This window comes from Arachis ipaensis, chromosome B2, assembly GCF_059453495.1.
Source record: "Arachis ipaensis isolate K30076 ecotype BB chromosome B2, ASM5945349v1, whole genome shotgun sequence".
Classification (NCBI taxonomy): domain Eukaryota; kingdom Viridiplantae; phylum Streptophyta; class Magnoliopsida; order Fabales; family Fabaceae; genus Arachis; species Arachis ipaensis.
In genome coordinates this window covers 116,045,490-116,061,759 of record NC_142437.1, presented here as the reverse complement: position 1 = coordinate 116,061,759, position 16,270 = coordinate 116,045,490, and the positions used below count along the sequence as shown (strand labels likewise).

Below are 16,270 nucleotides of genomic sequence, written 5' to 3'. Positions count from 1 at the left end.
GTATTATACTTACATTTGGTATCAGAATTGGTTAATTCAGTACATGATGTTTAAGAATTTGTGAGGTGTATAAGAGTTCTCACATAGTTGTTTATTCGAATCGGTATGACAAACACTTTTAATATTGTATGTTTTGGTCCCAAATTAAATGGGAACCTCGATTATAGTTATTGAGAGATTTTGATGTCTACCCATTTAAAAACTCAAAATCTGTAAAATTTTATTGAATCGGGTTTGCAAGAAAGAGCATATGATTCCCAACATAAGAGAGATTAATTGGCGCTATCTCAAATTCATCAAGGAGTAGATTATGGGGTGTTTAACAAAATAGAAAATGCCAAAAGTGCAAAAGAGGCATAGAACATGTTGAAACTGTCATACAAAGTCGTAGATAAAACCCAGAAAGCAAAGTTACAGTCTTTACAAAGAGAAAATGAAAGGTACGAGATGTCTAGCTTAGAAACTGTTGAGCAATATTTTACTCGTAGTGTAGATTTGTTCAATAAGATGAGAGTCTATGGAGAAGATATGTCCGATAGTAAAGTGGGAGAGAAAATTCTTCGCACCATGCCAATGAAGTATGACCATGTGATGACTACGATACTAGAGTCACACGATATGAATACCACGACAATTGCAGAGTTACAAGGAACTATGGAAAGCCACATCAGCAGGATATTGAAAAAGTAAAAAAAAAATCAACAGAGAAAACCCGGAAAAGCCAAGTGAATTTAAACAATAATGCAGAATTAAGTCATACACAAGAAGGACGAGATCGTAGTTTCAATGTTCAAAATAGAGGTAGAGAAAGTTTCAGAGGTAGAGGTCGTAGCAATTACAACTAAGAAAGCTTTGGTGCTTTGATGTTTTGGCTGGTTATATGCACTTTTTTGTGCTTTGTTTGAAACGCTCTTGTACCTCATTTGATTATAGTGGAACTATTTCATTGGTCTGGACGACTCGTGATTTTTACCTCTCACATTGAGGGGGTTTTCCACGTTAAAATCTCGGTGTGTTCTTATTATTGCTTAACTTGCTATATTTGCTTGTTATAGTTGCTGCCATATTGTGTTGTGAGTGCTTCCATATTGTTCTTGTGTTGGACATTTGTGTCGTTTTCGCTGCTAGGCTCTTTCATACTTGCATCAGAGCTTGTTGGTATTTTTCTGGGCTTGTGAATCTGTGAACAATGGAAGCTAATACTAATACTAATAGGATAATCACTCTTAATGGTCCTAATTATGATTTGTGGAAGTCAAAAATGAAAGATTTGCTTTATGTCAAGAATTTTCATCAACCAGTTTTTGGTACAGAGAAGCCTAATGATAAATCTGATGATGATTGGACTTTGTTGCATAGACAAGTCTGTGGATATATTAGGCAGTGGGTTGACGATAATGTGTTGAACCATATTATTGGAGAGACACATGCTCAGACTCTTTGGATTAAGCTTGAACAGTTGTATGCTCGAAAAACTGGGAATAATAAGATGTTTTTTGATCAAGCAATTGTTGGCTTTGAAGTATACAGATGGGACATCAATGACAGATCACTTGAATAATTTCCAAGGAATTATGAATCAATTATCTTCCATCGGTATCAAGTTTGATGAAGAGGTTCAAGGATTGTTACTTCTTGGCTCCTTACCAGACTCGTGGGAAATTCTCAGAATGTCATTGTCCAATTCTGCTCCTGATGGTGTAATCTCTATGGATCTTGCCAAGAGCAGTGTTTTGAATGAAGAGATGAGAAGAAAGTCACAAGGTACATCGACTACACATTCAGATGTTCTTGTTTCTGAGTCTAGGGGGAGAAGCAAAAGTTGAGGTCCTAAAGGTAGAGATCAAAGCAGAAGCAAGTCTCGAGGAAAGTATAAGAATATTGAGTGTCATCATTGTGGTCAAAAGGGACATATGAAGAAATTTTGTTGGCAGTTAAAGAAGGAGAAAACCAAGGCAAGTAAAGACAAGAGCACAAATAAAGATGATGGTAGCAAGGAAGACAAGGTTAATGTAACTCATGATGATTTTCTTGTTGTTGAGGAGTTTGAATCTGTTAACCTTGTTGATAATAGCACTAGTTGGGTGTTTGATAGCGGTGCTTCTATTCATGTTATATCTAGGAGGGATTTGTTTACGTCTTATATTCCTGGTGATTTTGGTGATGTAAAAATGGCTCATCAAGGTGTTGCAAAATGTGCCGGTGTTGGACAGGTTTGCTTGGAAACCTCCAACGGTACCAAGTTGACTTTGAAGCGTGTGAAGCATGTTCCAGATATTCGGTTGAACTTACTTTCTGTTGGTAAGTTGTGTGATGAAGACTTTGATAGTGCATTCTCTCGTGATAGTTGGAAGCTCACCAAGGGTTCCATGGTTGTTGCTAGAGGTACTCGACACTCTACTCTTTATTTAACTCAAGCAAAGATTGTGAAAGATGTTGTTAATGCTGCTGAGTTTGTTGATGAAACTGATTTATGGCATAAGAGATTATGTCATATGAGTGAGAAGGGCATGAATATGTTATCCAAGAGAAATCTTTTATCTGGTTGTAAGGTTGCTTTGCAAAAGTGCAACCATTGCTTTGCTAGGAAACAGAACAGGGTTTCTTTCAAGAGCCACCCACCTTCAAGGAAGTCAGAGATACTTGACTTGGTGCATTCTGGTGTATGTGGGCCGATGAAGACAAGAACACTTGGAGGGTCTATCTATTTTGTAACCTTTATTGATGATCATTCTAGGAAATTATGGGTTTACTCTTTAAAGACCAAAGATCAAGTTTTGAATGTGTTCAAGCAATTTCAAGCTTCTGTTGAAAGAGAAACTGGGAAGAAGTTGAAATGCATTCGTACTGACAATGGTGGTGAGTACTCAGGTCCATTTGATGCTTATTGTAAAGAGCATGGTATAAGACATCAGAAGATTCCTCCGAAGACTCCTCAGTTGAATGGCTTGGCTGAAAGGATGAACAGAACATTGGTTGAAAGAGTTAGGTGCTTATTGTCATAGTCTGGATTGGCAAAATCCTTTTGGGGTGAAGCTTTGAGCACTGTTGTTCATGTCTTGAACCGGACACCATGTGTTCCCTTGCAGTTTGAAGTGCCAGAGAAGGTATGGTCAGGTAAAGATGTTTCTTATGATCATTTAAGAGTCTTTGGATGTAAAGCTTTTGTTCATATTCCTAAAGATGAGAGATCTAAGCTTGATATAAAGACTAGGCAGTGTATTTTTATTGGCTATGGCATGGATGAGTTTGGTTACAGGTTTTATGATCCTGTTAGCAAGAAGGTGATTTGGAGTAGAGATGTTGTCTTTGTTGAAGACCAAACATTGAAGGATATTGATAATGCGGAGAAGCCAATGGTTCAGTCTAGTGATGATTTTTCTGACTTGGATATAACTCCCTCTATGCCTATGGTAGAAGATGGTAGAGTTGAAGTTTAAAATAATGAGCATGATACAAGTGCAGGTGAAGATGGAACAATTGATCCGATACTTGATGAAGTTGGTGATGATGATCAAGATGAAGAACCAGCTTTGGAAATTCCTGCAAATGCACTCAGAAGGTCTACAAGAGAGCGGAAGCCTTCATCAAGGTATTCTCCACATGAGTTTGTTTTGTTGACTGATGGGGGAGAACCTGAATGCTTTGGAGAGGCTGTTGAAGATGAAAGCAAAACTCAATGGCTTGAAGCTATGCAAGAAGAAATGAAGTCCTTGCTTGAGAATGATACCTATGAGTTGGTGAAGCTACCGAAGGGTATGCGAGTTTTGAAGAACAAATGGGTATTCAGAATCAAGAATGAAGAACACAATTCTAAGCCTCGGTATAAGGCTAGATTGGTTGTTAGAGGTTTTAGCCAGAGAAAAGGTGTTGATTATGAGGAGATCTTTTCTCCTGTTGTGAGGATGTCATCCATTCGTGCTGTGCTTGGATTAGCAGCGTCTCTTGATTTGGAGATTGAGCAAATGGATGTGAAGACAGCTTTTCTTCATGGTGATTTAGATAAGGAGGTCTACATGGAGCAACCGGAGGGCTTTGTTGTTAAAGGAAAGGAAGATTTTGTGTGCAAGCTTAAGAAGAGTCTTTATGCAAGCTCTAAGACAGTGGTACAAGAAGTTTGAATCTGTTATGGGGAAGCATGGTTACCGTAAGTCAACTTCAGATCATTGTGTATTTGTGCAAAAATTTTCTGATGATGATTTTATCATTCTTTTGCTTTATGTGGATGATATTTTGATTGTGGGCAAGAATGCTTTGAGGATTAATGAGTTGAAGAAACAATTGAGCAAGTTCTTTGCTATGAAGGACTTGGGTCCTGCCAAACAAATTTTGGGCATGACTATTACTCGTTATAGAGATTCCAAGAAGCTTTATTTGTCACAAGAGAAGTACATAAAGAAGGTGCTTCAAAGGTTTGGCATGAATGATGCCAAATGTGTTGCTAGTTCTTTTGCTTCTCATTTTAAGTTGAGTACCAAGCAGTGTCCAACCACTGATGAGGAGAAACAAGCAATGGATGAAATTCCTTATGCCTCAGCTGTTGGAAGCTTGATGTATGCTATGGTATGTACTAGACCAGACATTGCTCATGCGGTTGGTACTGTGAGTCGTTTTCTCTCTAATCCAGGTAAAGAACATTGGAATGCTGTTAAATGGATTATGAGATATCTCAAAGGTACAAATAACTTGAGTTTGAGTTTTGGTGGTGAGAAACCTTTGCTAGTTGGCTTTACTGATGCAGACATGGCAGGAGATATTGATTCTCGAAAGTCTACTTCAAGTTATTTGGTCAAGTTTGCAGGGGGAGCTATTTCATGGCAGTCAAGGCTACAAAAGTGTGTTGCACTTTCTACCACAGAGGCAGAGTTTATTGCAGCAACTGAAGCATGTAAAGAGTTGTTGTGGATGAAGAAGTTTCTTGCAGCACTTGGTTTCAAGCAAGACCGTTATGTGTTGTTGTGTGATAGCCAAAGTGCTATTCATCTTGCCAAGAATTCTACTTTTCATCCAAGATCTAAATATATTGATGTTAGGTATCACTGGATACGGGATGTGTTAGATTCAAAGTTTTTAGAACTTGAGAAAGTTCACACTGATGACAATGGTGCTGATATGATGACAAAAGCATTGTCAAGAGAAAAGTTTGAAATATGTTGTTTGATCGCCGGAATGGCGAGAGCCTCCACCTAGTCGAGAAGGGGGAGATTTGTTGGGCTTTTTTCTCTTCTTTGTGAGGCCCAAGCCCAACATTTTGGGGGTGTATTCTTGCACCCTAGTGTCACAACCCTAATTCAGATTTTGGAGGTCATTTGAGAGAAAGAGAGTAGCCACCAAAGAGAGAAAGAGAAGGGGAAAAACAGAATTCCCATTTTTGTCCAAAGCAGTAAATTTCAAATGGAAGTTTCTTAGTTGTTCACCGTTGGATCGGCTTGAAATTTAAACTGTGTGTTTCTATCATCTTGTTCTTTATTCTGGTCGGTGAAGATGTTGATTGGAAATTTGCAGTGAGAGAATTGGCTTCGCAAGAGAGAAATTAGGTTTCCCATTTTTACACAGAGTAGCAATCTTGGAATGGCAGTTTTTCATTCTTTCACCGTTGGATCAATATGAAATTTGGACTGTAGATTCTTCACATTGTGTTCTTCATTCTGAACGGTGAAGATTTTAATTGGAGGTCTACAGAGGGAGAAATTGGCTTCGACAGCAGCTCTATTTTTTTGGTATATTTCATCTTCTTGCTTCTAATTTGAAAGCTTTGGTGCTTTGATGTTTTGGCTGGTTATATGCACTTTTTTGTGCTTTGTTTGAGACGCTCTTGTACCTCATTTGATTATAGTGGAGCTATTTCATTGGTCTGGACGACTCGTGATTTTTACCTCTCACATTGAGGGGGTTTTCCACGTTAAAATCTCAGTGTGTTCTTATTATTGCTTTACTTGCTATATTTGCTTGTTATAGTTGCTGCCACATTGTGTTGTGAGTGCTTCCATATTATTCTTGTGTTGGACATTTGTGTCGTTTCCGCTGCTAGGCTCTTTCAGTATTTTGATATAAGAAAAAAAATACTTACACATTTTATCCAACCACCTCTCCACCTAATGCCCTTTTACTTGTATTCATGACATCAAGCTAAGTATTATATATGCGTCCGGATAGTTTTCCAGCATGAATGATTCCTTTAGCATTTTGTCATCGATCACCAAATCAAAAGCATAAGCAAGGTTAAACAGATATGTATGATATGACTATCTCTATGCTATACAAACGATAGAGTGAATACCCATGAATTTGAGTAGTATTGCTATGTCTAAAAGTATAAAATTTATACAACTATAGCAACTATATCAATATACTATAAGATTTCATTACCGATACAACAATTAATGTGAAAATAGAAACTTAACGTGATTTAATTAACCTACAATGATAGAAACCCCTACGACTACGAGCACATACTCTATGAACAATTAAGAATTCAAGTGGCAAATACAAAGATTTCAACTGTAATCCCAACAAACAAAATATTTACTATTAAGACCAAACTCAATTGACAAATTAACAATTTGTTTATATGTTAAATCTCATATTGACATGTGATATTCTGTATAGACATGATAATGCAACTAAGGAAATATTGAATAAAAATAAAATTTTTAATATAACAGATTTGATTCAACTAGAGGAAGCTATATTTGCGCTTTCAAATGTTCCAGTTTTTCACCTTCATAGTTAGAAGGTAAATCATACTTTAAAGCAAAGCCAAAAAAGAAAAAATTTTCCCTGAAAGTTTCTTCCAGCTCAACTTACCAATCCTACACTTTATTTACAATCGAATTAAGTGTCTCGGTTGTTCCATAGAAACAGTACATAAAAATATTTTTGACATTTTCATTCAAATAGTTATCTTTTATATACGCTTCATCCTTTTTATTCAATCCATTGCATGATGCCCGCAATAACAAGTTACTAACAAAAATGAAGAATGTTATATGTATTGAGTATAATTCTATTGGACATGTTCTTATGCTTTTTTTTTTTTATTAAAAATAAGATAAAAATTTATATATAATTATTTTTATACAAAGTTAATAGTTAAAAACTATTTGATAATAATTTAGTCAAATTTATTAAATTATCTATTAATTTTTAACTATTAATTTTACGTAAAAATAATTATACGTACATATTTATCTAAAAGTAGTTGATAAAAATAGGATAAATAAAAAGTTTGTTAGATCCATACAAAAATTTAGAATAGATTGACTAAGATTTGGTATCACATTTACATTGCAGAGTGGTTGATTAATTAATTAGTTACTTGACTCGGTCAATTAACATTCTTTAACCCCTCGCAATAAACTTGATTTAGTAAGTAGTTTAGGTTTGGAATCTATAAAATTATAATGATAGAAATTACCGTAAAGATTTTATAATTATTTTTGTATGAAGATGTTTTTTTTTTACTATTAGATAATAAATTATAAAGTTTGATTTTAATATGTTATAAAAGTATTTTTTTTTAAAGTGTGGTTAAATAAAAAAATACATTTTTAATACAAAAATTTTTATAAAAAAATATTTTTAGCATCTTTATTTAAATAGATGCCAATTATAATAATTAATAAAAAAAACTACAAAATGATTGCTTTATATTTTTTAAAGAGACTGAAAAAATAACCAAATTTGTCAGAAAGAAAAATCAATTCAACCACTCAAACTACTGTACTACCGTTTGTGACAAAGTATTATAAAATATTTAACTATTCTAATAGTTTATTAGAATAATACTTTGTGATAAAAGCTTGCATTGCTTGGGGCTGGGTACTAGATTTAAAAAATAAAAGATCTGCTCTATTTTCCTGCAGAGAACATATTAACATAGCACTAACAGGCACGTAATATAATAAATTTGAGTTAGTCTAATAGTTAGTTTATTAATTTGTTTAAATTATTATATGTCAAGAGTTTAAATATCATCTTATGCATATAATAATTTATTAATTAATAAAAAAATTCTTAAATATAGTTTAAATTTATGACGAATTATTAGTGTTTGACATATTACCTAATCAATAGCAACTATTTTTTTTTTTACTAGCTGCCTGATTAGAATTTAGTGCTATTTTTTTTTTACTAGCTGCCTGATTAGAATTTACCATGACCTTTTTTTTAGCTACTAATTGGGATTTACTGTGTGCTAATGACATCAACATGCGGGTTCGTGCTTATTTAAAAATTCTGCATGGGATGAGATTAAAATAGGAGATTTGAGAGATGGGGAGAAGTTTGGGTACCACTAGATTAGATTGTTTCTTTTTTTTTAAATGTATTACATAACTATATATTATATTTTTTAATTAATATATATAATAAACATTTAATTAAATATTTTTATATTTATTTAATTTAATATTTATTTTAACAATTTTATATAATTTTAAAAATAATCAATTTAAAAAATAATTAATATAAAATAAAAATAAAAATTAAATAAATATACAAATAATATTTAATTAAATATTTTAGATCATATGTATTAGTTAAAAAATATAATACATTTAAAAAAATATATAATATATAATAAGAAGCAACTTGACTTGATGATAGTCACGCTACTATCCTAAGTTCTTTATTCGAATTTAACTTTGTTCTTAATATTTTAAACGAAGTTAATATTTAAGTTAACAAATCTTAACATAAAAAATATACTTTACTTTATTTACAAATTGTGAAGAGATAGATCCATTAATTTAATTGAGTTCTATGTTGAATATTTCCAATCACGTTGAAGCTCCTAGCCTCCTACTTGAGAGGGAATTGAACTGGAATGTGAGTTACATGGAAGATATGTCTTGTAAGGATTTTAAGTTTCCTATTTGCAATGGTATCCGTCCTTCAATTTGGTTTGAAATTTTGAATCAAGGTAGAATAGGAGATGTAACTCAAGTTCACCAACTCACATAAAGAAGAAGGGACTGAACCTGTTAGTGAATTATTTGGGAGAGATAAAATTTTTAGCCTTTTTAAATTCCCTACTTATAGTGGTATAGGACCTTCAATTTATTTATTTATTTTTGTTGACTAACCTTCAATTTAATTTAAACCAAGAAAAAGAATTCCCAACTTTTCGTATTTAAGCAATTTGATTTGGACTGTGGACCAACGACTTCTCTGCTTGACTTTGACTTGACTTCTGCATACAAGAAAATTGAAAGTTGAAACGTGTTCTTACTTTTACAGAAGCAAGAATTGGGGAAAGCAAAAATCTAAAATCGAAATAATAATATCCTTTCCCAATTTGCAATATCTGTTCGCATTTTCTCCATTATTAGTACCACTTTTGTTTCAATTGAATGTGTGATAATGGGCACACGGAGTTGAATCCCTATACACTAATTGCTTTGATAATTTAAGTGCTTATGCTTTGAATTCCTTCCCTGTAATTTCTTATTCATTAACTTTAACTTTTCGCCATACCATTGGTTATTTTTAACAGAAATAAATAAAATTAATCAATAGAAAAAATGCAACCTATTAGATTAATTGGAATTTGACATAAAGTTTAGATAAAATACTGTAAGATATTCATTAAAAAAATATTGACACAAATTTTTTAACAAGAGTTCTCTCTATATATATTTAACTCAATTGGCAGAGAGTTTGACACAAGACTCGCATTAACTTCTGAAAATCTTGAAATAGCATGATTTGAAGTCCCTCATGCACCCTACAATATAATCAAGTATTTGAAATATTTTAGCTCTTCTTAGTGAACAAAGAAAGAAGCCATAAATAAATAAACAAGGTTATGAATACCGGACCGGTCATTGAACCGGTCAAACAACTGGTTTAATGGTTCAATGGTCCGACCGGGGTCGAACCGTGGTCGAACCGGTTTAATTAAATATACACTAAAATTATATAAAAATTCAATATATAATTTTAAATATACCAAATTAGTCTCAAACAATAGTATTATACTAACTCAAACAATAGTATTATACTAAAAAATGATTGGCTAAGCTATAATATCAATTAGTCTCAAACAATAGTATTATACCAACTCAAACAAAATTAACTCAAACAAAAAGCAGCGATTCAGAAACTAACCATCAACAAATAATTGCAATATTTCTTGCTCCACCTGGCCCTGTTCCTCCAAAGGCTTCCTTTTTTTCTAAATTAGTTGGCTAAGCTACATGTAAAACTAAAGTTTCCTGTTTTATTTTGATTAAAGTTTCAAAACCAAATCTGGCAAATCAATAGATACTATGGGAAAAATAAAACTGCATATCTAATTGAAACAAAGTTCTCACGTTTCTACAGCCTTTTCAATATTCTAGATCATGACACCCTTAACTTCAGAGACCTTTTTCTGAACCTTGGCAAGCTTGCTTATCTACTCCAGTACTGCATATGCTCCTTGAATTTCAGCCTGCACCATCCAAACAAAACAAAACAAAACAACACAATTTACACAAATTCAACCAAATCAACCTCCATAATCAATTAGTCTCAAACAATAGTATTATACTAACTCAAACACAATTAACTCAAACAAAAAGCAGCAATTCAGAAACTAACCATCAACAAAATTAACTCAAACAAGCAGCAGCAATTCAGAATATCAATCCCATAACAGAAGCAGCAATGCAAAACAGAAGCAGGTAACAGAAGCAGCAATGCAAAACAGAAGCAGCTACCAGAAGCAGCAAAAAATATTCATCATGATTCATGAAGCAGCGAGCTAACAGAAGCAGCAATGCAAAACATATTCAAAATAAAAAACATCAATCCCGAAAATCAAGAAGGCAGCATAGAATAGGCGAGCTCACAGAACTTCAGAAAATCAAAATCCAAAATCATAAAGGCAGCATAGAACAGGCGAGCTCACAGAACCTCAGAAAATCAAAATCCAAAATCAAGCATAGAACAGGCGAGCTCACAGAACAAGATCAGAACCTCAGAAAATCAAAATCAAGAAGCATAGGTGAAAGAACAGAGTCTTACCAAATTCAGAAGGAGGCGGGCTCGGCCGGTGGTCGTCGGCTGCTGTCGATGGTTGTGGGTGGCGACCAACAACAGCATAACAGAATCAAGAATATCATCAACAATCCTAGACCACGGTGATAACAACAATAATTGAAGAAGAAAAATTAAAACAACAATTACAGTAAAAAAAATACCTTCTCTTCTAGAGAACAGAGGTGAGGGAGCACGACGGAAGGCTGGACGCGGCAGAACTAGAGAAGAGGTGGCCTGGACCACCGCGGAACTGGAGAAGAGGTGGCCTGGACCACCGCGGAACTGGAGAAGAGGTGGCCTGGACCGCCACGGAACTGGAGCCCAGGAGGGTGGTGCGCGGCGGAACTAGAGCAGAGGAGCAGAGCCGGCGCAGCGGAACAGCGGCTGCGCGACGGAGGAAGCACGCGAGACGAGATGCAGTAGGGACGGCAGCTTCGAGTAGTTGAGACGGCGGGGGTGATATGGCAGTGAGGCCAGGGCTGGGAGAACTGGTGAACGGGATCTAGGGGTTGGGAGGAGAGGCTTCTGTGCTTCCCCTGACTGCGACGGACGGCGGCGGTGACTCACTCCTTGCGGCTTTCGACGATCGGCGGTGAGGCTAGGGTTTCCGTTTTGGTTTCGGGAGAAGGACTGGAGACTGGAAACTGACTAGGGCCTCCTTCGATTTTTACGCGTTTTCCCCTTTTTTTTTTTTTTTTTTTTAATCCAAAACGACGTCGTTTAGCATTTCAGCCTTCAAACCAAAAACCGTTAAAAAACCGGACGGTTTTTCCGGTTCATCGGTTAACCGCCGGTTCGACCGGTTTTTTTACTAGTTTTTTGTCAGACGATTTTTGACATTACCCGGACCGGCTAGATGACCGGTTCCCGGTTATTCCGGTTGAACCGGCCGGTTCGGTTCGGTTTTCAGAACCATGTAAATAAATAAATAAATGTATTCTTTGCTTACATTATTAGTATAAGAATACTATATGCACAAAAAAAAATCAATTACTATATATATATATATATATATATATTAATTATTCTACTTATTTTTAATGTATATTTTATATTTTACTATGTATTTAATATAGATGATTGATCTAGTGATTGATTTTTGTATACACATGTTTGTTATGAATATGAATGGCTTAAAAGTATTTTGTATTATTGATTAGTTTAATTATAAAAGACATAAACACATACCAAAAATAAATAAATAAATAAAAAAGGATGGAAAGAATGACTAAGATGTTAACAAAGGATGTAAGCTAAATAAAAATTGAACAAAAAAAAACTCAAGATCTTTGTGAGAAAATTGGATAGATCAAAGGAAATGCATGGTAAACCTTAACCGTCCTTAACCTCATGCATATAGTAATGAATTAATGATTATATGTTCATCGTAATTAGCAAAGCATTAAAGTTCTAAATAGAAAAAAAAAATATTATTTCAATAATAACAATTTCTTACCTTATTCATCTTCTAATCAGCAATTATTTTCACTATTGCTATCTTCTCAGAAATTGTGCTATCAATTGATGAAATATAATCTAAGCGAAAAGCAACGACAGTGACTGTTTAGAAGTAAAAAACTCGTGCCCACTTGCAGCATTGATGGTCTTGACTTTGGATTAGAACGCAAGCATGTTAATGCCATTGTTACTACATGAACTATAGCTTGAGTTTCTTTTGACTTAATGGTAAACGGATACGTGGATCCAAGAGATCTTTTACCATTATGTTTTGTTAGAAGAGTCATCTAACGAAGACGAGATTAGCTCTCTTGGGTGCCTTCCCACTAAAGTTTCCAATACCACCACTCTAAAACTATAGACGTTACAGTTTTCTGTTAGAGCCATTGTATAAGCCAACTCTGCACAACGAATAAAGAATGATCTCAATGAAATTAATTTCTCATATTCAAGAATTGATAAATCTATTTACTAAACGCATCAAAAGATTTTTTAAGAAAACTTCACCTGGTGCAAGGTACCCATATGTTCCAACTTGTAATGTCTAATTTGAAGAATCTAAGAATTCAAGATCAAGAAGTCTAGCAATTCCAAAGTATGAGATAACAACATGCAACTCTGAGTTCAACAAAATGTTGTTGCTAATGTTATTGCTTGTTTCATCTCTGTGAACTATTGACGGAAAACAATCATGACGCATGTAAGACAATGCATTAGCTGTTCCGCTAATGATATTCATCCTCTTGCTCCAACTTAGCTCCTTAGCTTCTTCATCATCCATCCTCAAGGCATAAAATAAGCTTCATCTTTCCATGTATTTGGATACCAAAAACATGCACCAATTGTGGAGACAAAAACCATGAAGCTTAACAATATTTCTATGAATGATTTGTGATAACATCTTTACTTCATTGCGGAAGCTCTTGTCAAACGATGGATTTTGTGACTCCCTTTAGTAAAGTTTCTTCAATGCAACAATTTTGCTATTTGGAAATTGCGCTCTGTACACACTGCCATAAGTTCTGATATCAAAGTCCTGTGTTGCTTTGATGATGTCTTCAAATGCAATTTTACCATGTTTGTACATGGCAATAATTATGTAAACCCATTTCGTTATAAATATACACACTCATTGCTTACTATTGTGGTGGCGCTTCTATTTTCTACCGCAGCCTATTATGTCATCATATTCCCATCCAACTGCACAATCGGCTCGGACTTAGACATGTTTTAATATAAAGTGGTTGGTGGAGTCATATTCATAGTATCCTATACCAATGTATTTTGATCTGCCGATGCTGGAGGGGTTGTAGAGATTCACGGATCTGTATTGAATGTTAATCCTTATAATGAGTTCAAATTATTGCAGCTACAGAACTTAAATCTCACTGTCTTCTCCAATTTGGTCAACCTCAATCTTTTTGGAATGAAACTTACAGGAAGCATCTCAAAAAAATTAGTACCCCACAAAACTTTCTTATCTTGATTTGTGCTTTAATAATCTTTATGATAAACTGTCTCCAACACTTTCAAACGTCACTCAACTTATAGAGTTATATGTTTCTTTCAATTCTCTTAGTGGCATCATTCCTTCTACTTTGGGAATCAAACCAAATTGAAGGTCCCATAGCAGTGAAACTAGGAATCTAACACATCTTAAATTATTGTCCCTTTCATTTAATTTACTCAATGGATCCATTTCCTCTGTTTTGGATCAATTGGAGAATTTAACATACTTAATCCAAATCAAATAAAATGTCCTATACCACTAAAATTAGAAAATTTAAAAATATTAAAGATACTATATTTTGATAATAATTTGTTGATAGGCATAATTCCTTACATTTTTAGTCGATTAAAGAATTTGACTCTTTTTTTTCGCTTAAAGTCCAACCAAGTTAGAGATTTCATACCGTTTCAACTAGGTAATTTAAACATGTTAAAAAGAATTGCATCTCTCAAACAATTCACTCGCAGTTACAATTCCTTCTACTGTGAGTCGATTGAAGAGCTTGATATATCTCAACTTAGATTTAAATCAAATTGAGGGTCCCATACCGCTATAAATAGAAAATGAGTCAACTTATATCATTGTCTCTTTCAAGCAATTCACTCAACGGTTCAATTCCTTCGTAACTCAGAATTTGATCAATCTGCGCATTTTGCATCTTTCTCATAATATGATATCTGGTATTATACCATCTAAGCTGTTTCAGTTCACGAGCTCAACCTCACTACATATTTCTAACAATCAATTGGGTGGAAACATATCATCAAAGATTGGAATTCTTGATACTTTGCGATGTAAACCTATCCAATAATAAGTTAGAATGATTAATCCCATCTTCCATGCTAAATTGTCTCAGTTTTGGAAAAAATGAGTTGAGTAATAATCTGTTAAGTGAGAATATTACTTCAAAAATCGGCTATGTCGATAAACTTGACATGAGCCACAATTTTCTTAGCAATAACGTACTTTTGGATCCGTTAATGATGTTCCTCATGTTCCTAGGACAGAATATTTTTTATTAAGTTTGGATCTTAGCTACAATAATCTCACAGGTACTTTACCTATAGACCTTACAACCATACCTCATAAATTTGTCATTCAAATTTTTTGAGTATATACAAGACGCAAAGATTTTCATACAAAATCAATGATTGGTAATACTCCAATGTCCGTCAATCCTTCTATTCAAGTTCAAAACACCAAAAGACCAGGGCATCTAGGTCTAATTGCTCTTCTTACCCGTTGTTACTTCCTCCTTGTCATTTTTGTGGGTATATTTTGTTTTATTCAATAAACAATTTGAAATGTTCATCACTTAACACAAAATATATATTTTGCTTATGTGATAAATATTCCAGATATCAAATAAAGCAAAATATACCCACAAAAATGACGAGGAGAAAGCAACAACAACGGATCGGAAGAGCAGTTAGACCTAGGTGCCTTGGTTTTTTGGTGTTTTGAACTTGAACGAAAGAGTTGTCACATTGGAGTATTACCAATCATTGATTTTGCATGAAAACATTTGCACTCTTGTGGACACTCAAAAAAACTGAATGACAATTTATACGAGGTATGGTTGCAAAGTATACAGATAAAATAACCGTAAAATTATTGTAACTAAGATCTAAACTTGATAAAGAAGATTCTGTCCCAAGAATATGAGGAACATCATTAATGGATAAGAAAGGATACGCTACTGCGAAGAAGATTGTGGCTCATATCAAGTTTATCGATATAACCAATTTTTGAAAGAATAATCCCACTTAACAGCTTATTACTCAAGTCAATTTTCCCAAAACTGAGACAGTGTAACATGGGAGATGGGATGAATTCTTCTAACTTGTTATTGGATAGATTTACATTGCAAAGAGAATCAAGACTTCCAATATCTGATGATATACCCAATTGATTGTTAAAAAGATGGAGTAAGGTAAAGCTCGTGACTGAAATAGCTTAGGTGATATTCAAATAGTTTGAGAGATGCAATTCTTTAAACATATTCAAATTACCTGGTTGAAACGTATGAAACCTCTAACTTGGTTGGACTCCAAGTCGGAAAAAAATCAAATTCTTTAATTGACCAAAAGTGAAAAGAATTGTGTCTATCAACAAATTATTATCAAAATATAGTATCCTTAATCTTTTCAAATTTTTTAATTCTAGTGGTAAAAGACATTCTATTTGGTTTGGACTAAACACAAGATGTGTTAAACTTTCTAACCGTCCTATAGCAGAGAAATTGAACCATTAAGTAAATTAAATGAAAGGGATAAT

The 16,270-nt window shown here is 34.0% G+C and overlaps 1 pseudogene; it reads right to left on the bottom strand.

The window, feature by feature from the left end:
- Nucleotides 1–13,000: 13,000 nt before the first annotated feature.
- LOC148575317 (MDIS1-interacting receptor like kinase 2-like) overlaps nt 13,001–16,270 on the bottom strand; it is a 52,617-nt pseudogene continuing 49,347 nt past the window's right edge.